The following is a 22,411-nucleotide window of genomic DNA, read 5'->3' as shown; positions in this document are numbered from 1 at the left end:
TAAAACCAGGTTTAAAATTACTTGGTATCTTTAACATATATATCATATATATATATATATGTTAAAGATACCAATATTATATATATATATATATAAAACCAGGTTTAAAATTACTTGGTATCTTTAATATATATATATATATATATATATATATATATATATATATATATATATATATATATATATATATATTGTGGTAATTGTAATAGAATTGTTATTGCCTTAATTTGATGTAAAGAGTATTCTCATCTATAAAGAATATATTTCATTAGTATCGTGCTTCTTATATCTTTATTTTAAATTACCATTAAATTACTCACTTGTGTGAAGCTGGCTGGAATATTATTACACCAATAAAGCAAATATTGCGTAACGATTCCATTCTTTCTTTCTTTCATTTTCCGAGTTGCGAAATGACCAATTTGGAAGGTTTGAAATTTTTATAAAAACTTAATTTGCAGTTGTTATTTATTTATTTAGTTATGATAAATGATGTAAACGATTATTTTCCGTTTTAGTTTCTTTGTACAGAAAGCATTCCGACCAGCAGTGCGGCACGGTGTTATGCGGCGCCACAGCTGACTCTTTTATATGAATGGGTGAACAGCGTGACAAAAGGAGGAAGCCGGCAAGTAATCTTTCCACAGTTTCCATTTGTATTATGGTGGAGAATTCATCATTTGCTGTTGTAATCAAGTGGCGTTTTTGCACGATCATAAGGTGACGTGTGAAATGTTTGTCAGTCGTCAGCATCACAAGATTTACTCAATCTCCTGTTTCGAACTGTAGAACAACGACTGTATTATAAGTGTTTGGGCTGTCATATATAATAACTCTAGTTAAAGCTGAACGCATTTGGATTTGCTATAAAGGGTAAGCACTCTTGGTTTAGTTCTCCGATATGAATTGCTATTTTATGTTTACAATCTTTAAAATACTTGTCCCAGTTGTATATCGTTCCAAGTGATACGTCAGAGCGTACGATGCGATTTTTTTTTTTTTTTGTTGTTTATTTATACTAATCTACCCGTTTAGTATCTTCTCAAATACAGAGAAAGACGAAGATTTGCGCTAATGTTGTATATTAATGAGTATACATACATTATTACTGATTAAAGGACGTGAACGACTACAGTTCATAATTTTTCTTTCTTCTATTGTAAAAACATAGTGGGTTGGGGGTAATGATTTGCCCGAAAGATTGTCTAATCTTTCGGTTGGAATTATGAATAATCAGCATTAGATTATTCTAGATGCCTCCCGCCCTCGAAAAGTTGGAAAGCTGAGAGTTAGATAACTGGATTCTTAGATCCTGATTTTTTTTTCCCCCCTCTGTCACTGTCGACAGGTGAAATGGAATTATTTAATAACATATGAGCAGTAAATGTTGCTGATATCATTCCATGTGTTATGATGACATGCTAATTCCAGCGGTTAAAAAATATTCAAATATATGGGGGGGGGAATGCCCGGAAGAGGTGAAATCCCCTACTCGCATTTATACCAAAAAAGAACTGAAAACCTAACACTGTTCAAATTCAATACACATGCAACTCGCATTCGGCGTGCGTTGTATGTGTATTGTTAAAGGCTGGTGGGTGGGGGGGGGGAGAAGAGATAGATTCGTAATTTGCATTTATTTATATTGCAATACGGATGACTTTTTTTATATACAAATTAATCCACTACGAAAAAATACTGCCGTAACTCACGTTTAGCCTTGTTTCTTTTTGCACTCATTTTGACAGTACACGTTGCTTGCGTCTTTTGTGTTTGAAAACTAGCTTAGTAAATTTAGCCAACAAGGTAGGTAAGATGTCATCGACAGCGTCGTGGTGCGATTTTCGAAACTTATAAAAGGAGGAATGAAAATAAATAAAAATAATAAATCTGAACATTTATGTCTATTATTATTGTTTATTTGCTAGTTTTGCTCTTGGTCGTTCAGTTTGATACAGGGTTGTTGTATACGAATAAAATTTTAAATATAAAATATCTGAGAAATATTGCATGACAACTGCGGGTAATAGTCAGACAATCTAATACTATGTTTTTGTTTCATGAATCTGTTTTAAATAATTTTAGCTAGAATTAACGAAACTTACAAGATTAATGTGGTTACTGTACAGTGGTGGAAACTTTTGCATTAATTTGTATTCCCTTTTGTTTCAAACGGCGCATAAATATAACTAGTGTTGGCGATGGGCGGTTAGGAAGTTACTCGCTTAGGTCTCAATGAAATCCCTCAGAAACATATTAAAAGCCTCTTTTTGTGGGAGGGAGGGAGGGGGAAGAGCATGTGTGAGAGAGAGAGAGAGCTTGAATTTAGATCTAAAATTATAAGATCATTTCAGCGACTTCTTTTGTGTTCAAAAATCAATGTACTGATCGAATATATTAATTCGGGTTACGGTGGCCATTATCGCTTCGCTTATATGGTGACGGGGGGGGGGGAAGACAAAGCAACCAGCCATTAACTACCTTATTATTTTTTTTTTTATAGAAACGTGTACTGCTGATTATGCAGTTTTTATTTATTTATTTATTTTTATTTTATTTCTTGGATTCACTTTGCAGTGAATCAGGTTCCAGTTTGTGGAATCTAGTTTTTACCCAATTTCAAATAATCATAGTAATGTTGGCTGATTTTAAAACAGAATTATTATTATTATTATTATTATTTGACACTTCCAGGGAGTCCAAAGACTCAGGGAGGGCACCTAATCTACAGCTCTGTCTCCACCACTCAATCATCTAACTGACCACTATTACACCAACGCCATCTACTGCCGACCACCACTAGTATTTCCACAGACAATTGCAAACATCCATGCCCACGGCTGGATTCGAATCTGCAGCTTTCTTTGGCTGGAGAGCAGATATGCTAACCAGTCGGCCAACCAGGCTGGAATGAAACAGATTTAACAAAAGCATTTTTGTTATTTTATCATTAACCAATTTAATTGCGATTATATGGAGTTTTAGCTTCAAATACAAATGTGCGGGCATTTTTATATTAGTACATAGAGGCACAGAACCGATTAGTAGAAGTCATATCATATAGGCTAACAGAAGGCCATAATACTAACTCATTGAAATGTAATAATATTTTAAAACAAAATAAAAATGTTGGTTAAAGCATTACTGTTATAGAGCAAAAAGTATAGTGTGTAGGAGAATAATAGTTAATTGACTGCTTATTTTTTGGTTTGAATTGGGATAAAGCTCTTAAATTAGATGGCCAGCTACAGTGAAATAAGTTTGAAAATATGTAAACAGTATTTCAGATGAAGCTAATATTTGGGAATCCAGAACTGGAATGAAAGAGCTCAAGACAGAGAGGAAGAAGTTGGTACATGAAGCAAAAAATCTTAGAGGTTCAACTAAGTTTCTTTTGAAGACCGAATAAGTTCTGAAAAAGACTTGCTTGTGAAGTGATCATCCCTTCATATAGAGCTTCCATAGCTTACTTGGTATAGATGAAGCCTTTTGGTCAGAAAGACCAAAGTTTGATTCCCGTCTATGATCCTGAGGAACCTTTATCTGGTTTCTTTTGAATAAAGGTGAGTTAGCTGGTCTTATATGGAGGTAGAGGATTTTTTCACTGAGAAACTCAGGTTTTTCATCGCTCAGAACAGCACCGATCTACAGTCATAAAATATATATACTTAATCCCTCATTATTATTATTATCCTTCATAGTCACTTCATGCTTACTGAAATCAGAGCCAACAGGCTTCACTTCGGCAAAGTAAAATTATTCAAAATTATTTTGAATAATTTTACTTCGCCGCAGTGAAGCCTGTTGGCTCTGATTTTAGTAATTGTATTTGTGCACCTTTTTTGGCAACTCGTACAGTAAAGATATAAGTTCTGACCCTTGAAACCTTAAACTTCCAACACCTAGATGTAATACTATTTTTCACTTGGTTAGACTATAATAAATTTAGTTTAATCCTTTATCCAAGTGTAAGCAAACAAGGTTTGTGCCTGAAAATATCTTCAGAACTGGAGTAAGGTAGTGCAACTCCGAGCAAAGGTGGACCAAGCTCTCATCACTGCTTGTCTCAGTATCTCTCATAATGCAAATCACATCTTGCAGACATGTATGCTGCTATGCATTAAGGGAAGGGCCACTACCCAGACCGTTTTCAACCTTTATTGAGGTGTATTTAAGTAAAGACCTCTCTAAAAAATTAAACGATCCCGAGATATTGGAAAGACAATAGAAAGATGTTGGAAGTTTATTTTTCACTTGGTTAGACTATAATAAATTTAGTTTAATCCTTTATCCAAGTGTAAGCGAACAAAGTTTTGCGCCTGAAAATATCTTCAGAACTCGAGTAAGGTAGTGCAACACCAGGCTTCCCTTAATATGCATAGCAGTATACATGTCTGCAAGGAGATGTGCTTTGCATTATGGGAGATACTGAGACAAGGAGTGATGAGAGCTTGGTCCACCTTTGCTCGGAGTTGCTTGGTGTTGCACTACCTTACCCCAGTCCTGAGGATATTTTCAGGTGCAAACTTTGTTTGCTTACACTTGGATAAAGGATTAAACTAAATTTATTATATCTAGGTCTACCTACTCACTGATGAGACCTCAAAAAAGGTCGAAACCAGTCTGGGTAGTGACCTTCTCTCATAATGTAGAACAGTAATACATCTCCTAGGAGTTGTGGTTTCATTATGGGAAAATACTAAGAACAGTGATCGGAGCTTACTCCACCTTACTACAAGTCGCCCTAGCATTGCACTACCAGGTGTTGGCTTATGCTTGGACTCACTGATCTTTATATAGTTTCTGTATTCGGCATGAAACACTTAGATTAGATTTCCTATCTTTGAGTTTCTTATTCGGCTAAGAAATAATGTGGTATTCAATATCCACTTAATTTTGAATAACTTCATACTTATTTTTACTGAGCTATAGGTGACTAGTAGATGTTCTAATAGATTTCATAATGTTGATTATCATGATTCAGTTCAGTGAAGTTAAAGTCATTGCAGGAGGGCACTACACCATCCACATCATTTACCATCTGTACACATCCATCCCTTAAGATGGGGAGAGGCTCTTGTTAGGGGTCACAACAAATTAATGCAACTGACACTCACTCCTGTGCTGCATCCTGTAATTAAAAAAAAAAAACTTATCCTTACAGGATGTAGCATACTGCTGCATCCTGTAATGATAAGTATTTTTTTGGCTGTACTTCATGTTCTCAGGGCCGGTTTGCCTGTTCTGAGGGATGAAAAACCAGTTTCTGGAGGAAGTTCCCTACCTCTGTATGAAGACTGGCTAGCTCACCATGTGATTGAAAAGACCTGATAAAGGTTCCTCCCATTGTAGATGGGATTTGAACCTGGTTCTCTCCAACCAAAGGACTTGTCTATAACAGCAGAGCTGCAGAGGCTCATTGCATAGTTTACTGCCTGCTAATTGTATATTTGTTTATTTGCATGTATTCTCTGACTGATTTGCCTATGCATGGAATGAAAAACCACAGTTTTAAGGAGAAAAATCTTGCTACTTACAAGAAAGAGTACATTTATAGTGTTCACCGGTTCTTAGTTTACAAATAGCTAGTTGCAAAACATGAATTGTCAAGTAAGTAAGCTATTTTGATCCAAAAGAAAAACTTTATACAAGAAACTTGTATCTTAAATTAAATATTTTTAGTTTTGCTCTAGGTTGCTTAATCTTGGTGATTCACTGATGCATAGTGCATTATATTCATTTCCATCTACACTCTTTTGAAATTGTCATAAATCGGTTTTATTTCTGTTAAAATTCCCAGAAATATTTCTCTTATGTTCTTCATATATTTATCTATGTCAAACTTCAAAAATGCTCTAAAACTGAGTAAAAAGCCAATGACATTATAAAAAGGGGCACTCCTAAACAAAAATAGGCTAAATAGCAATAAAATTGTTATAAATGTTCCGCTAGATACGTTCAGTAATTTCTCCTGAAAACTACACTATATTAATGAACTCAATGTAATCACATTTGTAATACTAATAATTCTTAATTAAAAGTAAGTCAACATTTGGAATGTCCATACTGCATATCAGTAACACAATAAACATTATTAAAAGAAACAGAGCTCTCATAGTACCCATATATAAAAAGGGAAATAAAACTGAATGTGAGAATTACAGAGGTATTTCCCTACTGGGTGTTCCTGGCAAGATCTATGCAAGTATACTTGAGAAACGGTTGAGAAGAATTGTGGAAGAAAAGCTTGGTGAAGAACAAGCTGGATTCAGGCCAAATAGAGGCTGTCAGGATCAGATCTTCACTTTACGACAAATAGTCGAGAAAGCATGGGAATATAACAAAGATCTATATTTAAGTTTTGTCGATTTGGAAAAGGCATATGACAAGGTGCCAAGAGAGAAGCTATTCAATACGCTGCAGTTATATGGTGTCAATGGGGCATTATATCAAGCAATACTTAGTCTTTATTTGAGTTGTGAGTCAGCAGTTAGAATTGAAGGAAGTACAGGAAGATGGTTTAATGTTAAATCTGGTGTGAGACAAGGATGTACATTATCCCCTCTGTTATTCATTATCTATATGGATCACATTATGAAGGAATGTGGTATTAAACCTGATATCAAAATTGGAGATGTTAATGTCAGCTCTTTGCTTTATGCGGATGATGTTATACTTCTAAATAAATCCGCTACAAGTCTGCAAGATTCTCTGACTAAATTGAATAGCTGTTGTAATAGATATGGTATGAAGGTCAGCAATAAAAAGACAAAGACAATGAAAATAGGCAGAATCACTGAAAATGTCAACTGTGTTGTGAATGGAGAACCTGTGGAACAAGTAAAACATTTCAGCTACTTAGGCACAATTTTTACTGAAGATGGTAAACTAAATATAGAAATAGACAACAGAATCAGCAAAGCTGGTATCGTGGGAAGTCAATTGAATAAATTCATATGGAATAAGAAAGAAATTAGTCGGAACACTAAATTAGCTGTATACAAGACTGTGTTCAAACCAATTTTAACTTATGGATCTGAGAGCTGGGTCAGAAGTAAAACACTTGACCAAAGACTAGAGACAGCAGATATGAGAGTCCTGAGAAAGATTAGAGGCGTGAACAGATGGCATCAATGGCAATATCATATTAAAAATGAGGATATTAGGAAAGAACTTGACATTGTCAGCATCCAGGAATGCGTTAGCAGAGCTAATCTCAGATGGTATGGTCACTTAAATAGAATGGGAGAGGAAAGATTAGCAAAACAAGTGTTCTCTGCCAGGTTGGCAGGAAAACGACCCAGAGGAAGACCAAGATATAGGTGGATTGATACGGTACAAAGTGCCTTAGACGATAGAAATATAAGATCTGATAATGTTGGAGTCTTGACAAGTAACAGACTGATTTGGAGGAAAATTGTAGATAGGAAGTTAGTAATGATGTAATTTTTTCATGTAGTACTGTCATATCCTGTACACCCCTTGAGGGTACATGGCAGGAATTTGATGATGATGATGATGATGATAATTCTTAATTAAAAGTAAGTCAACATTTGGAATGTCCATACTGCATATCAGTAACACAATAAACATTATTAAAAGAAACACATGTATTAACCACAGTGAAAATTATTTAATTGTAAATATTTCATCCTAAGTATCTTAGGACATCATCAGTACAGTAGTTTAAACAATAATAGGAATAACATACAGTTAGGGTGCATGATTACAATTGAATCTCATTAAACGTGCGTAACGTGTTACAGAAGTAAAAAAAAAAAAAAAAAAAAAAATTATTTAACACAATTTTGTATGACAATTTCCCATACTTTAAGAATAGTAAGAACATCATTGCGGTTTAAATTTGGTCTGTGTAGTAGGGCTTCAGACCTTTCTTTATATAAACGTTCATGTTTATATAAAGATCTATGTAAAAGTTTAGACTTTTCCCAATGGATCCTATGGCTTGGATTTTCAATTCCATGTTGAGAGAAGCCAGATTTCTGCGGTTTAAAAAGACGAATGTGGTCTTGATGTTCCGAGATGCGTTTCTGAACAGAATCTGGCTTCTCTCAACACGGAATCGAAAATCCAAGCCATAGGATCCATTGGGAAAAGTCTAAACTTTTACATAGATCTTTATATAAACGATTATGTTTATATAAAGTTCTGAAGCCCTACTACACAGGCCAAATTTAAACCGCAACGACATTCTTACTATTCCTAAAGTATGGGAAATTGTCATACAAAAAGGTTGGTCGATTGGTAGAGCCTCTGCTACTAATGGCTTAAGCAAGTTTGAGTGCAGTTAGTAGTTGGACGGGAATCAAACGTTTGATGCTGCTGGCACACTCTCCCTCGATGAGTCTTTGGACTCCCTGGAGGTGTCACATAATAATAATAACAAAATTGTGTAAAATAATAATTATTATTTTTTTTTATACTTCTGTAACACATTACGCACGTTTAATGAGATTCTATTGTAATCATGCGCCCTAACTGTATGTTATTCCTATTATTGTTTAAACTACTGTACTGATGATGTCCTAAGATACTTAGGATGAAATATTTACAATTAAATAATTTTCACTGTGGTTAATATGTGTGTTTCTTTTAATTATGATCTCACCACAGGTTTCGTTATTTAAAAAAAAAAACATTGCAATTATTTTTTTTTTATTTTTGCTACTTTTGACTGTTCACAAATCTTTGTCAAAACATTTTAGGTCTTTTTTTTTTTTTTTTTTTCAATCAAAACAGAGTAAGGTTCTCAAGTGAGACATGTATACTAGTCTAAAGATAGCACCAATGCTGAGTACTCGCTTGCTTGAGTCATCGCACAGATTTTAAATTTGCATATAATTGTTGTATTTTACTTTCGGGTAAAGCATATAGCCATCCTATGTAGAATTAGCTGTTTCAAATCCATAACTGCCATATACAATGCTCAGATATGGTGATAAATGAAGTAGATCTAATTATGATACTCTTATTTCTGTGGAGATCCACAGAAAATAAATACATTTGGATGTTTATGCATCTTTTATGCTCTTTTTGAGGGAGAAATGTTGGAAATCAGGAAGCTTTGCATATTTCTAGCTTGAGCTATCATTATCCCATTTTGTTATAGAGAATTCATGAACTAATGCCACTATTTAAATGCAAATATATATATTTCAAATAAAATTATTATCTAACCTGAGATGGTGGTTTGCTTACTCAGTTTTGTGTGCATATAGTTGTCAAGATGGTGACAGTTGAGCAAAACGTTTGTCAATTTTTTTTAAACTGATTAATGTTGAGAAACCAACCAGGCTTCAGGATGCTTGAACTTCTACAGATATGATAGAGCATATTCAAGAGTCACACTTAGAGGTTTGAAGGGAACCTACTTATGAAAGATGCAGTTGGTATTTTTTGGTCTACTGTTCCTAAGATGGATGATCAAAAAAAAAAAAAAAAAAAAAAAAAGTGCGGTATATTGTACATCTAGAGATATTAGAGGTGTAAATGAAGCCTCTGCAAGGAGTATTTTTATTGCACACATTTTCTGAGTTGTAGTTTGAAGTATATGTTTATAATTGACAGAATTTATGGGATGCATGGCAATTTGCAAAGTCAACTGCACTATGTTATCTATATATATATATATGAAGATTCTTTGCATGCCAATTTCTTATCAAATATAAATGTAATGAATTGCACTCATTGACAACTATGCACTTGAACCACAGTTCAGTCTGGTTTCAACTAAGTTTGCACTTTGGCCTGGAAAGGTTTAGTTATGTTTGCATTGATTTGACAGCACTGCAAGAATTTAAAGGCTAGATTTGGAGTTGGTAGCATTCAGAGTTGAAACTGAAGGGAAATATTGCAAAAGTGAGCAAAAAAAAAAAAAAATTCTGTACAAGATATTATAACCTGTTATGTTGCATATTTTGAAGTTGTGGCAGGCATTAAAATATCTTTACTATGTGATCCCCTTGCAATGTATGCTGTGAACAAAATTTCATGTTGTTCACAGCATTTTTATTGTACTGTTTTTTTCAGTCTGTATAATACAGAAAAAAAAGAGCAGAGGATGGGAGAGGAAGAACAACGAGGCCATTCCTAGTAGTAGTGTAAATGGGATGGTTAAAAGGAAAGTAAAGAGTTGATTTTGATGTGGAGAATAGTGGAATTATTACTTGGATAACTCTAACAGATAAGCTTAGGTGTTTACTGTTATTCATGATATATTTTTAACGGTATTAACACCAAACAATTTTATCAAAAGATGTTTTATTAACTGCTTATATTTTGCTGAATTTCAAGTTAGCATCATCAGAGTACAACACAGCTTGTATTCATGACAGTAAGTGAAACAATACAATTGCAATGGACAAAATAACTGAAGTCCTATTTTGGCACCATGTAATGTTGTTAAAAAAAAAAAAAAACATTACAGCTATGTGGGAGTTGCTCTTAAGATAAGTCTCTCAAAATTTTGGCAAATTAATGCAACCATATTTGTTCAAGTTAGAAGAATTCTTAAATGCCATGGCTGACTCAAAAAATAATCTTTTAGATATGTAAAGACTTCTAAATAGCACATTCATTTTTTTCACCTAGTCCTGTGTGATGGGGTGCCCAAAGCATGGTATGCCAGCCCTGACTTACCATAGTAATAGTACTGAATGTGTTTTTTATGTTCTTCCAGGCAGATGTTGACTGATCTTCCTGTTTGCCCATAGTAGGTCAAGTCACCGGGAACTCCGTACACTCCAGGGTGTGTTAGAAGGTGAAGTTTATTCTTAGGCGAGTGGATCAGTTGCTAGTTTAACATTAGGTTTGAATGTGGCATAAAAGCCATGTTTCATCAGTACTTTGGCTATCTTTTCTGATGTACTATAATAAATTTAGTTTAATCCTTTATCCAAGTGTGAGCAAACAAAGTTTGCACCTGAAAATATCTTCAGGACTGGGGTCAGGTAGTACAACACCGGGAAACTCGTAGCAAAGGTGGACCAAGCTAACATCACTGCTATCTCAGTATCTCCCATAATGCGAAACACATCTTCTTGCGGATATGTAATGTTATGCATTAAGGGAAGGGCCACTACCCAGACTAGTTTCGACCTTTATTGGGATCTCTTCAGTGGGAGCCAGGCTCAGAAGTGAGATACCAGGCAGAAGCAATGGCGAGGTCATCTTTACCTATAGGAGTTGCCAAAAGGTGTCACCTCTTTATTAAATTACTCTGGATTTAGAGATGCGTTTTGCATTATGGGAGATACTAAGATAGCAATGATGTTAGCTTGGTCCACCTTTGCTATGAGTTGCCCAGTGTTGTACTACCTGACCCAAGTCCTGAAGATATTTTCAGGTGCAAACTTTATTTGCTCACACTTGGATAAAGGATTAAACTAAATTTATTATAGTCTAACCAAGTGAAAAATAAACTTTCAACATCTTTCTCTAAATCCAGAGTAATTTAATAAAAAGGTGGCACACCGTTTGGCAACTCCTATAGGTAAAGATAACCTCGCCATTGCTTCTGCCTGGTATCTCCAACTCTGGGCGTGGCTCCCACTGAAGAGACCCCAATAAAGGTCAAAACTAGTCTGGGTAGTGGCCCTTCCCTTAATGCATAACATTATACATATCCGCAAGGAGATGTTTTGCATTATGGGAGATACTGAGATAGCAGTGATGTTAGCTTGGTCCACCTTTGCTGCGAGTTGCCCGGTGTTGTACTGCCTTATCCCAGTCCTGAAGATATTTTCAGGTGCAAACTTTTGTTTGCTCACACTTGGATAAAGGATTAAACTAAATTTATTATAATCTAACCAAGTGAAAAATAAACTTTCAACATCTTTCTCTAAATCCAGAGTAATTTAATAAAAAGGTGGCACACCGTTTGGCAACTCCTATAGGTAAAGATAACCTCGCCATTGCTTCTGCCTGGTATCTCCAACTCTGGGCGTGGCTCCCACTGAAGAGACCCCAATAAAGGTCAAAACTAGTCTGGGTAGTGGCCCTTCCCTTAATGCATAACATTATACATATCCGCAAGGAGATGTTTTGCATTATGGGAGATACTGAGATAGCAGTGATGTTAGCTTGGTCCACCTTTGCTGCGAGTTGCCCGGTGTTGTACTGCCTTATCCCAGTCCTGAAGATATTTTCAGGTGCAAACTTTTGTTTGCTCACACTTGGATAAAGGATTAAACTAAATTTATTATAATCTAACCAAGTGAAAAATAAACTTTCAACATCTTTTTCTGATGCACCTCTGACATAGAAATGGTAATGTTGTGTTCATGTGTATTTGCCGATTTGAAATTCAGCGAGATATAAGCAGTTAATAAAATATCTTTTGATAAAATTGTTTAGTGTTGTTAATACTATTTAAAAATAAGTCGTGCATGGATAATTCTAGAATCAAAGACCCATCATGAGAAGTTCACACTATTATTAGCACAATATCTGTCATACTTATTCCTTGAACTTGTTCGTTCTGATAACCCATTCCAATCTCTTGCTAAATATTCATACACAACCAGAAGTTACCACTTATTCTTTCTTTATTATTCAATTATTTTGCATCGGCACTATAAAACTCTTTTTTTTTTTTAGTAATGCATCTGTTTATCATACTCCCTCTTTTCCATCTATCGCTTTTTTTAAATCTTCAATCTGTTCTTGTCAGGAGCCTGTCACCATACTGGTTATTTTCTACTGGATCCTCTTCACCATTTCTTCATCCCTAAGGATGTAATATGCAATAAATGTGGCTAATGAGAGAGATAATGATCTGTATTAGTTGGCTTATGGTACAAACCAAGAGAAATGCTTCAGTCTGCTTTTTTCATAATTAGAATGTTAAGTTTTTCCACTTGGTTATGCTATAAATTAAAGATACCAAGAAATTGTATTCTTGGCTTAATCCTTTATCCAAGTGTAAGCAAACAAATTTGCATCTGAACTATTTTCAGGACTGGGGCAACTCGTATAAAGAAGCTAATGACTTAACATCACTTGCCTTAGTATCCCATGATGCAAAACACATCTCCTTGTGGACATGTATAATGCTATGCATTATGGGGAAGGGTTGCTGTCCAGACCAGTTTCGACCTTCATTGAAGTCTCATCAGTGGGACCCAGACCCAGAGGTGATACTAAGGTTAAGCCCTTCCCATAATGCATAGCATTATGGGAAGGGTTTCAACAATTAAACAACTCCACAAGGAGGTGTGCTTTGCATTATGGGATACTAAGGCAAGTGATATGAAGTCATTAGCTTCTTTATACGAGTTTTCCCCCAGATAAATCCTTTATCCAAGAATATAATTTCTTGGTATCTTTAATTTATATTTAATTAGAACATTACACCATATTTCACAAAATCAGGTACTGTATATATGCCGAAAAAGAGTGCGATCATCTATTATAAGAGATGAAGGAACACTAACAGAAGAATTGCATTCTATTGATCAGCAGTGGATATCCTAAAAAAAAAAAAGAAATGGCACAAAGAATACTATTCTCTAATCCCTCTCTACAACAGATCCATGATTCATTACAGAGCCTTGGTTTCCATCCTTTTTTGTTGGCAAACTTTTGCTAAAAATTGCAAATCTCATGACATCAAACCTATTATGACTGTACAAAATCTGTTACGCTTGCCCAAGGACCACAACCCTTTCAGCAAACACCCTGGAGTTTACAATATTCCATGTTCTTGTGTTAAGAAGTTTAGAAATACGACAAAAGGAGCATATTGGAGACGTCAGTAACAACAGAGAAGGCAGCTCAGGTCTGGCATTTCGTTTCTCTCATACTCGCCACAACATTGAGTGGGATAAGAGCTCCATGCCGTACATAGAAGACAACTTTGGAGCCTGCAACATGAAAGAGGCTATGATGGCAATCCACTTGCAAAGCACTCTCAACAGAAACCAAGGAATGATTTTATGACATTTTAGAAGTCACTTATCAGATCTTTAAACACGTCAGACTTTAATTTTTTTGCAAATCTGGCACACCTGCTGAACAATGACTATGTGCCAGCTTCCACGCTCCACGTGTTTCTGTTTTACTTGTATTTTTGTGTAATGGTTCCTACACATTCGATGTTTTTAGTTGTGTAATGATTCATATTTAACGCTTGTTATATCTTGGTGTGTTCATCCTAACCCAGATTAAGCCATTAGCTTAAGTGGCGAAACCAGTAGGTTTATTAAATAATTATGACCTATAAACCCAGTGGTACTTATTTATTATTTTTTTTTATTATTACATTCATATTTTGGTAAAAAAAAAAAAAAATTCAACATGCTTATCAGGATTTGAAAGAACTGGATATCAGTTTAATTCAGCTAAATGTAAAGTCTTTAAGTTCGGAATATATAGATGAGAGGCTGCATCCTTTGGAGGAAGTGGGGGAGGTAAGAGATCTTGGGGACAATTGATAGAAATCACTTATTGCAAAGATGGTGAAGGTAACCCAGAGGATTGCTGCAATATTGAGAAGGATGCAGACCAGCAGAGATAAAAGTTGTCATTCTATTTGTATAAAGCCCTGATTAGACTTGATTTTGGTTTGAAAGGGATAAATTAACCTTGGAAAGAGTGCTGAGGTGGATATCAAAGATGATATCAGGACTGTACAATATTAGTTAAGAGGATAGATTAAGAGAATGTGGACTGCAAAGTTTTTGTTAGATAGGAGAGGTTGATATGATTGAAAAATTTAAACTGTTGAGAGGTAGTTGGTTGACACTGGGTAGTTCTTTAGTTTGGAACAAGGTGAAGGAGCAAGGACAGGGGCAATCCCTGGAAGTTGTGAAAGGAAGTCATGAGGAGTGGTTTCTTTGCATGGAGTGAGATTGAATTGTGAAAATGCATTCTGATAGGGGTGAGAGCATGAACAGTGAATGAGTTCAAGGAATGGCATGATAGACTGTGTCTTGTGACTCCATGGAGTCCCTGAATCAATACTGTATATGAAAATATGTGTACTGGTAAATTTCGACAACTACAGCTTCTGTTTCAATTATATTGCAGCTTGTTTGGCTGCAATATAATTGAAATAGAAGCTGTAGTTATGAATTATTGCTATGAATTATGTGTGCACCTCAACCAACTCCAAGTACATTTCTGTTCTATAAGTTTCTTAATTTAGCAAGAACATTGTTTTTATCATGATACTGTATTCCACCACCACAATTTGTTTTATCACTTTTTTAACCATGCTTGTCACTTTTCTGGCTTTCAATTTATGATTCTTCATGCATTTGTTCACTACAAACTGTTGTACCACTTCCATAGCAATTTCTTTTGATACACTGCCTGCTTGATTTCACTGTTCATCTATCTTACTCCTAGTCTATTTATTTGCTTAATTGTTAGTGTATAGTTATGCATTGCTTGTCAGATACCACCTTATCATTTCCAGTGCACTGCTAACATTTTTCATCTACAACTTCAACCACTATATTGATGCTAGTTGACTATGGAGCCTCTCGTAATCACTTACTTTTTTTAGTTCCACATATATAATTTCTTGATAACTTTTGTCTGTTGACTACCTCCAAATCAGTACCTCATTACTCTCACAAGCATGTGGTTGATATCTCATTCATTATTAGGTTTAATTGAATGAATACAGCACAGATAAATAAAAGTTTAATGAATCTTGTATTTCACCTGTTTCTGATACATCATCAGGGACACAGTGTTAAAATTGTAAACACACACACAAACACGTTCGATACTGTTTTGTTTGTAATTGTTCTAGTCGGTTTTTTACGGTTATTCTTGTCGGTTTTGTAGTTGCACATGGTTGTGGGATTGTTTCAGCCTGTGTGTGGGTGCCCTGAAGATGCCAACAGTTGGAGTTTGGCGAAAGTGGTTGGTTGGGTTAATAAAATTGATCTGTGAACCAAAAATGTTATTACTAATTCTCAGGATCAAGAAAATAAACCTTCATGAGTCTTGATAGACTTTGTGTTTCTTAGGAAGGACCTCCAACGATGAGTCTTTTAACTCCATGGAGGCCTGAATAATAATAAACATGAACAAAACAATAAGTGAATACTTCTATTCTTGAATACTTCTATAAACTTGCCCACACAGGTATATATGCAAACTTTCTCTCCACTGTCAACAATATGCTGTTATTAAGTATCTATTTTACCCAGGCTTCCCTTAGAGCTGAACTCTTATTTACCAGACCTTCTTGTCTAATGGTTACGATGCTAAAAAGATCAACAAATTGTTCCTCATATCTCTCTCAATATGTAGACTAGAATTTCATCATTGTTCCCTATGAACAATGATGACATTCTTTTTTTTTCTCAGGTATCTGAGGTACCTGAGAAAAAAATAGTCAAAACTAAAAACAATGAAATAAATTATAATCTCTGCACATTCTCCAAACTTCATCTGACCGTCCTCATCCACCTCCTTAAGGATCCCCCTTCTTCCCTCTCTCTCTCTGTTTCAGGTGTTTACAAAGTTCTGTGTTCTTACAACTTTATTATATTATGGTCAAACTGGGTGATCTGCAGAAGAACATAAACACATAAAAAAAAAAATACTATGCTTCACCACAACAAATACAAACTTGGAAGACTTTTTTAGAATCGTCAGCAGATTTAAAAACACCAACCGAATATCAGCAAGTTTCCCAAATGTTGGGAAGCTTAATTCTTAGGCCTCTCACCCAACAGCTAAGGCTAGAGGGTATCTCCCTGATAGGACTTATGAGGCTTTGTCTGAATTTTTTCCAACATATTGTACCTTTTTATGTGTTTTTTACAATTTTATATTATATTCAGATGAGGGTAATGTTATCTGTGAGAGTCAACATGGATTTGTGAAAGGGCGCTCTTGTTTTAGCAATATGCTAGCCTTTTATAATAAAGTTACAAGAACATTAGATGAGGGAAAGGCATATACTGCAATTTTCTTAGACTTAGCAAAGGCATTTGACAGGGTGCCACATCATAAGCGGATATTTAAGTTGCAGCACATGGGTCTGGATGTCAGATTGGTCAACTGGATTTAGGATTGGCTGTCTGATAGGTATCAGAGAGTTGTGTATGGTGGAGCAGTTTCAAGGAGGCAGAGGGTTACAAGTGGGGTCCCACAGGGCTCAGTACTAGGACCTATATTGTTTAACCTTTATATCAGTGACATTGCAAGGGAATATTCATTTGTTTGCGGATGATGCGAAGCTGGGAAGTGTTATTAGTAATAGTGCAGATGTGGTAGCCCTGCAAGAGGATTTGAATAAGCTAGATAGATGGGCAAATGAATGGGCGTTTCAGTTTAATGCAGCAAAATGTAAGACCTCGAGGTTTGGGACACATCGATGGGATGCTGCATCCTCTATGGGAGGAGTTAAACTAGAGGAAGTAGTGGAGACGAGATCTGGGATTGATGATTGATAGAAACCTGAAATTAAGGGGACATGTTGCAAAGGTAGTAACACAGAGGATTGCTGCAATAATGAGAAGGACACAGACCTGCAGAGATAAAATAGTTATCATTCCGTTGTAGTATAAGACTCTGATCAGACCACACTTAGACTATTGTTCTCAGATCTGGTCCCCAGGATTTGAAGGGGATAAATTATCTGTGGAAAGAGTACAAAGGCAGATAACAAAGATGGTGTCAGGACTGTACAAAGTTGGTTACGAGGATTGGCTGAGGGAGTGTGGACTGCAGAACTTGGTGGATAGAAGAAGGAGAGGTGATATGAGTGAGACTTTTAAACTGTTGAGAGGTGGTTACAGGGTTGACACTGGGGAGTTCTTTCGCTTGGTTGAACAGTGGGAAGGAGTCATGACAAGGGGCCATCCCTGGAAGTTATGAAAGGAAAGTGTGAGAAAGAGGGTGAGAAGTGGTTTCTTTGCATGGAGGGTGGTTGAACCATGGAATGCATTTCCTGATGGAGTGGTGAAAGCGAGAACAGTCAATGCTTTTAAGGAGTGGTATGATAGACTTTGTGTTTCTTAAGGGAGACCTCCCCTCGATGAGTCTTGACAGACTTTATGTTCTTAGGAAGGACCTCCCACAATGAGTCTTTTGACTATATGGAGGCCTGAATAATAATAATAATCCCTGATGTATGTGACTGAGACAAAATATAGGATCAATTCAACTTGTTTAATTATTTATCTGTGCTGTATTCATTCCATTCAACCTAATTATGAGTTTGTTGGTCTTTTTTGGCATTGTAACCATTGGACAAGGTCTAGCAAATAAAGGAGAGTTCAGCTGTAAGGGAAACCTGGATAGAACAGAGGTTGGAAACTGAATAGGGTTTTGATAACTGTATTGTTTGTGTGTATCTACCTGTGTAGGTGTGATTTCTATAAATTGAGAACGATTGCCATTGGGTAGATATGTGATTAGAGCATTTAGAAAAGGCAGGCTTTTTCTATGATGAATTGTTTCTGGGGTGCTGGCTGTGTTTTGGATGGAGGAGGAAGAAATCTAATGTCTGTGCTATCTGTATTCAGTATTCACTTATTGTTTTTGTGCATTTTTGTATGTTCTTACAACTTCGGTATTGTATCCCTGATGATGTCTCAGTGACTGAGGCAAAATATAGGATCAGTTTAATTATTCATCTGTACTGTTTTTCATTTTTTAAACCTAATGAGTTTAAACCAGCACATAAATAGTTGATTGATATCTCATTCCCAACCACATCCTTTGATATCTCCAAATCCAACACCTGAAAATCTTGTGTTGCTTAATATAATTATCCTGCAGAAACTCAACAAATACTTTGCTTATTACTATACTATCTTCCATTAGGATCACCTTCCTTTTACTTGCCCAACTAATCTGTCTAAACATTTCAATCAGTGCTCTTCACATTCCCTGGCCTATAACATCCTAGAATCCTGTCCCTCCTTTCTTCGCCTTCTTATTCTTTTGGAAACTTTTATGTCCCACCATTTCTAGTTCTAATAGTATATCATCCACAAACAACCAAGTTTCACTTACACCAATTATCTTTTGGATATGTACGACTTGATCAATGCTACAAACTCAGCCCTTTATTTATATTAATCCTTATATTAATATACAAATATAACATTGCTCTGTACTCTCTCTATGCTATAGCCAGAGCCGGCAGAAGTGGGTATGCGGTGCATGCAGGCGGCGCTACGAAGGGGGCGCCACCACCGGGACACGGTTCGTAAGTTGATTTTTAAGAAACAAAATTTTTATCATAAAAACAAAAAATTCTTAGAATGATCAATATTAAAATAAATAAGGCCGGATACACCGAATAATAAAAAAAAATTGTATATTGCCGCCTCTTTGATCAGCCGGCTGTTTATAATTTTGCAGCAAGAGCAGGCTAAATGCTTGCTTGCTTGCTTGCAGAATGTTGTCTACTGCAGTCTGTCTAAAGTGTCAACAGTGAACGGTTTTATGCGCAGAAACGAATTTTCTTACAAAACATTTGTTGCTAGTTAACCAGTCATAGGGTACACATCTCAGTAGGCTACTGACAGTAGCACAGTGCAGACCATTATTCCGTCTCTGTGTCATGTTGTGTAATAATTTCTTGTGGGTATAAAACAGAAATGGAATCAAAAATTAAAAAAAAAAAAAGTTATCAGGTGCACAAAATCGTAAGCATCATGCTACGAAAGAAGCAGCTATTAAGAAACAAACTGGGGCTCTTAATAAATTTGTTAAAATATTCTGATGCAGATTGTAACCAACTCGATACATCAGAAATCAGAGTTGAAGAACCATGCACATCATCCAGTTTGCATGAAACTACTATTGCAACTATTGAACAAGATAACAAGACGCATGATTTAAGTGAAAAACAGAAGATTTAGTTGTAGTTGACCACGAAACTAACACATTGTTAATTCTCTGTAAATTTAGAAGATCCAGGTGAATGGGGAAATATTGATGAAAAATTAAGAGTTGTTTTAATTGAAATGGGGCCTGTTCAAAAGAAAAATATAATATATCCCTTTTGCCGTTTTTTGCTTTTGTTGCAAACTTTTCGCACCTACTGAATCAAGTAGTCTTGTAGAAGGTTATAACGATTGGAGAAATGTAGGTACAACTTTGCATAGACATGAGACTAGTTTAACTCACATGAAAAATTCCTTAAAATGGAAGGAACTTGATAAAAATTTAAAAAACAAAACTACTATTGATTGCCATTCTCAAAGCGTGTATGAAATGGAAAAGAAACATTGGACGAGTGTTTTAGAATGCTTGATTGAAATTATAAAATTCCTTGGTAGCCAAAATTTAGCTTTTCGCGAATTATCTGATAAATTATCTGAAAGGAATCACGGCAATTTTTTAAAATTAGTCGAATTGTTTGCGAAGTTTGATCCCGTTATGGAAAATCATGTTGAAAGAGCCTTACAAAAACAATAGAGTACACTATTTGAGTAAAGACAATCAAAATGAAATATTGAAAATTTTAAGTAATGCAATCAGGGATACAATTTTATTATCAATTCGAAAATCTAAATATTATTCCATAATTTTAGACTGTACACCTGATGCAAGTAAAACAGAACAAATGACCATTATTATTCGTTTTGTTTCCTGTGACAATGGAATTGTGAAGATCAGGGAAAACGTTTTAGGTTTTGCAGCTATATCAGATTTCACAGGATGTGGTTTATGTGCAACAATAATGGAACAACTGGAAAAATGGAACATTCCCATTGAAGACATGCGAGGTCAAGGGTATGATAATGGGGCAAATATGAAAGGGAAAAAATATGTGCTCCAAAATTTGCTTTTGAACAAAAATCCTCGAGCTTTTTACGTGCCATGTGCTGCTCATACTCTAAATTTAATCATTAATGATGCAGCCAAAGTGAATGCCTATACAATTAGTTTCTTTGCAATTATTCAAGAAATATACAATTTCTTTTCATTCTCTTACAAACGTTGGGCAATCCTTTTAAAGTTCGTAAAAAAATTAAGATTGAAACAGTCTTCAGAAATATGATGGGAAAGTAAAATTAATGCAATCCGCCCTCTATAATATCAATTAGGAGAAATTTACGATGCACTTTTTGAAATTTTAAATAATGAAAATTTTAATAAAGAAAGTCGGCATGAAGCACAAACATTATGTGCTAAAATAAAGGATTACAAATTTATTTGCTTTCTTATAACTTGGCATGATTTAACAGAATAAACTCTGTGAGTAAAATGCTTCAAGACAAAAAATATGAACATTAGACTTGCTTTAGAATCTATCGAAAATTTAAAAATATCTTACAAGAATATCATCAGATACAAATTTTAAAGAAGTTCTAAAAACGGCATAAGAACTGAGTGTAGAGGTGGATGGAGAACAAGAATTTAAAACTGGTACGAAAGTTCAACGATGAAAGAAAACATGACAATTGGACTAAGAGCATCATTACAAAATGCCACAATCACCAGAAGATAAATTTAGAGTGAATGTGTTTTATACACTTCTAGACGTTGCAATGTGTTCGTTAATAGAACGTTTTGAACAACTAAAAACATATGATAATTTCAATTTCTTGTATAGATTACTACAAATTAATAATGAAGATTTACAAAAAAATTGTGACGATTTAAAGATTCTCTTGAAGGACGGTGACAATAAAGAAGTAAATGCAATAGAACTATATGATGATTTATGTGCTTTCCGGGATATTTTTCAGAAGGATAATTTAAATATTCAAAACCTTTTCGATATTCGTAATTTTATTGTGTCCAATAATTTATCCTTCCCTAACTTTTCAATTGCTTTAAGAATACTATTAACCTTAACTGTTAGTGTTGCGAGTGGTGAACATTCCTTTTCCAACAAGTTGAAAATTTATTTAAACCTACTTAAGAACAAGTATGTCACAAAAAAGGCTTGTTAGTTTGGCATTAATAGCTATTGAAAATGATATATGTGCGGAATTAGATGTTAAGACCATTATTTCTAATTATGTGAATATGAAATCAAAAACCTTAAAATTTAATTTAAAAAATTTCAAGCATATTTATGTAATTTAATTTATTTTCTGTTATTCTGTAAAGATGTTGTTTTTTGAATACTTATATTAAATGTTCTAATTATTTCTGAATTCTTTTCTTATTTTCTCATCTATCTTGAGTTTCTTTTATTTTCCTAAAAGATAGTTCGACTTATAAAAATTTTTACAAGTTACTAAGAATTTAGTAAGTAGTAAAATGCAAGAATTTTTTAAACTTTAGCTCAAATAAATTTTAACTTTAATTAAAATTCATTTTAATTTTGTTAGCGATTCGGGTTGATGAGAAGGCTATAATCCCTGTGTCATTATTTTCAATGATTAAAGTGAAGTGGCTTTATCAAAATTTGCTTTAACTTTTGAGAATTTTTTTGAATATTCGTGTTTTTAACGAT

At 34.9% G+C, this 22,411-nt stretch overlaps 1 protein-coding gene across 1 annotated transcript in view; it reads left to right on the top strand.

Annotated features, from left to right (window-relative positions):
• The first annotated feature begins 586 nt into the window (after positions 1-586).
• LOC150099504 (long-chain-fatty-acid--CoA ligase 1-like) overlaps positions 587-22,411 on the top strand; it is a 360,710-nt gene continuing 338,885 nt past the window's right edge. The window contains exon 1 of the mRNA XM_090403665.1: positions 587-873. The gene's annotated coding sequence lies outside the window, so the exon portion shown is untranslated. The remainder of the gene's footprint in view (positions 874-22,411) is intronic.

The sequence above is a fragment of the Typopeltis vanoorti genome, chromosome 14 (assembly GCF_054136105.1).
Source record: "Typopeltis vanoorti isolate ZY-2024b chromosome 14, IOZ_Tvanoo_1.0, whole genome shotgun sequence".
In the NCBI taxonomy this organism is placed as follows: Eukaryota; Metazoa; Arthropoda; class Arachnida; order Uropygi; family Thelyphonidae; genus Typopeltis; species Typopeltis vanoorti.
The sequence above is the reverse complement of the archived record's forward strand: the minus strand, read 5'-3'. Positions and strand labels throughout refer to the sequence as shown.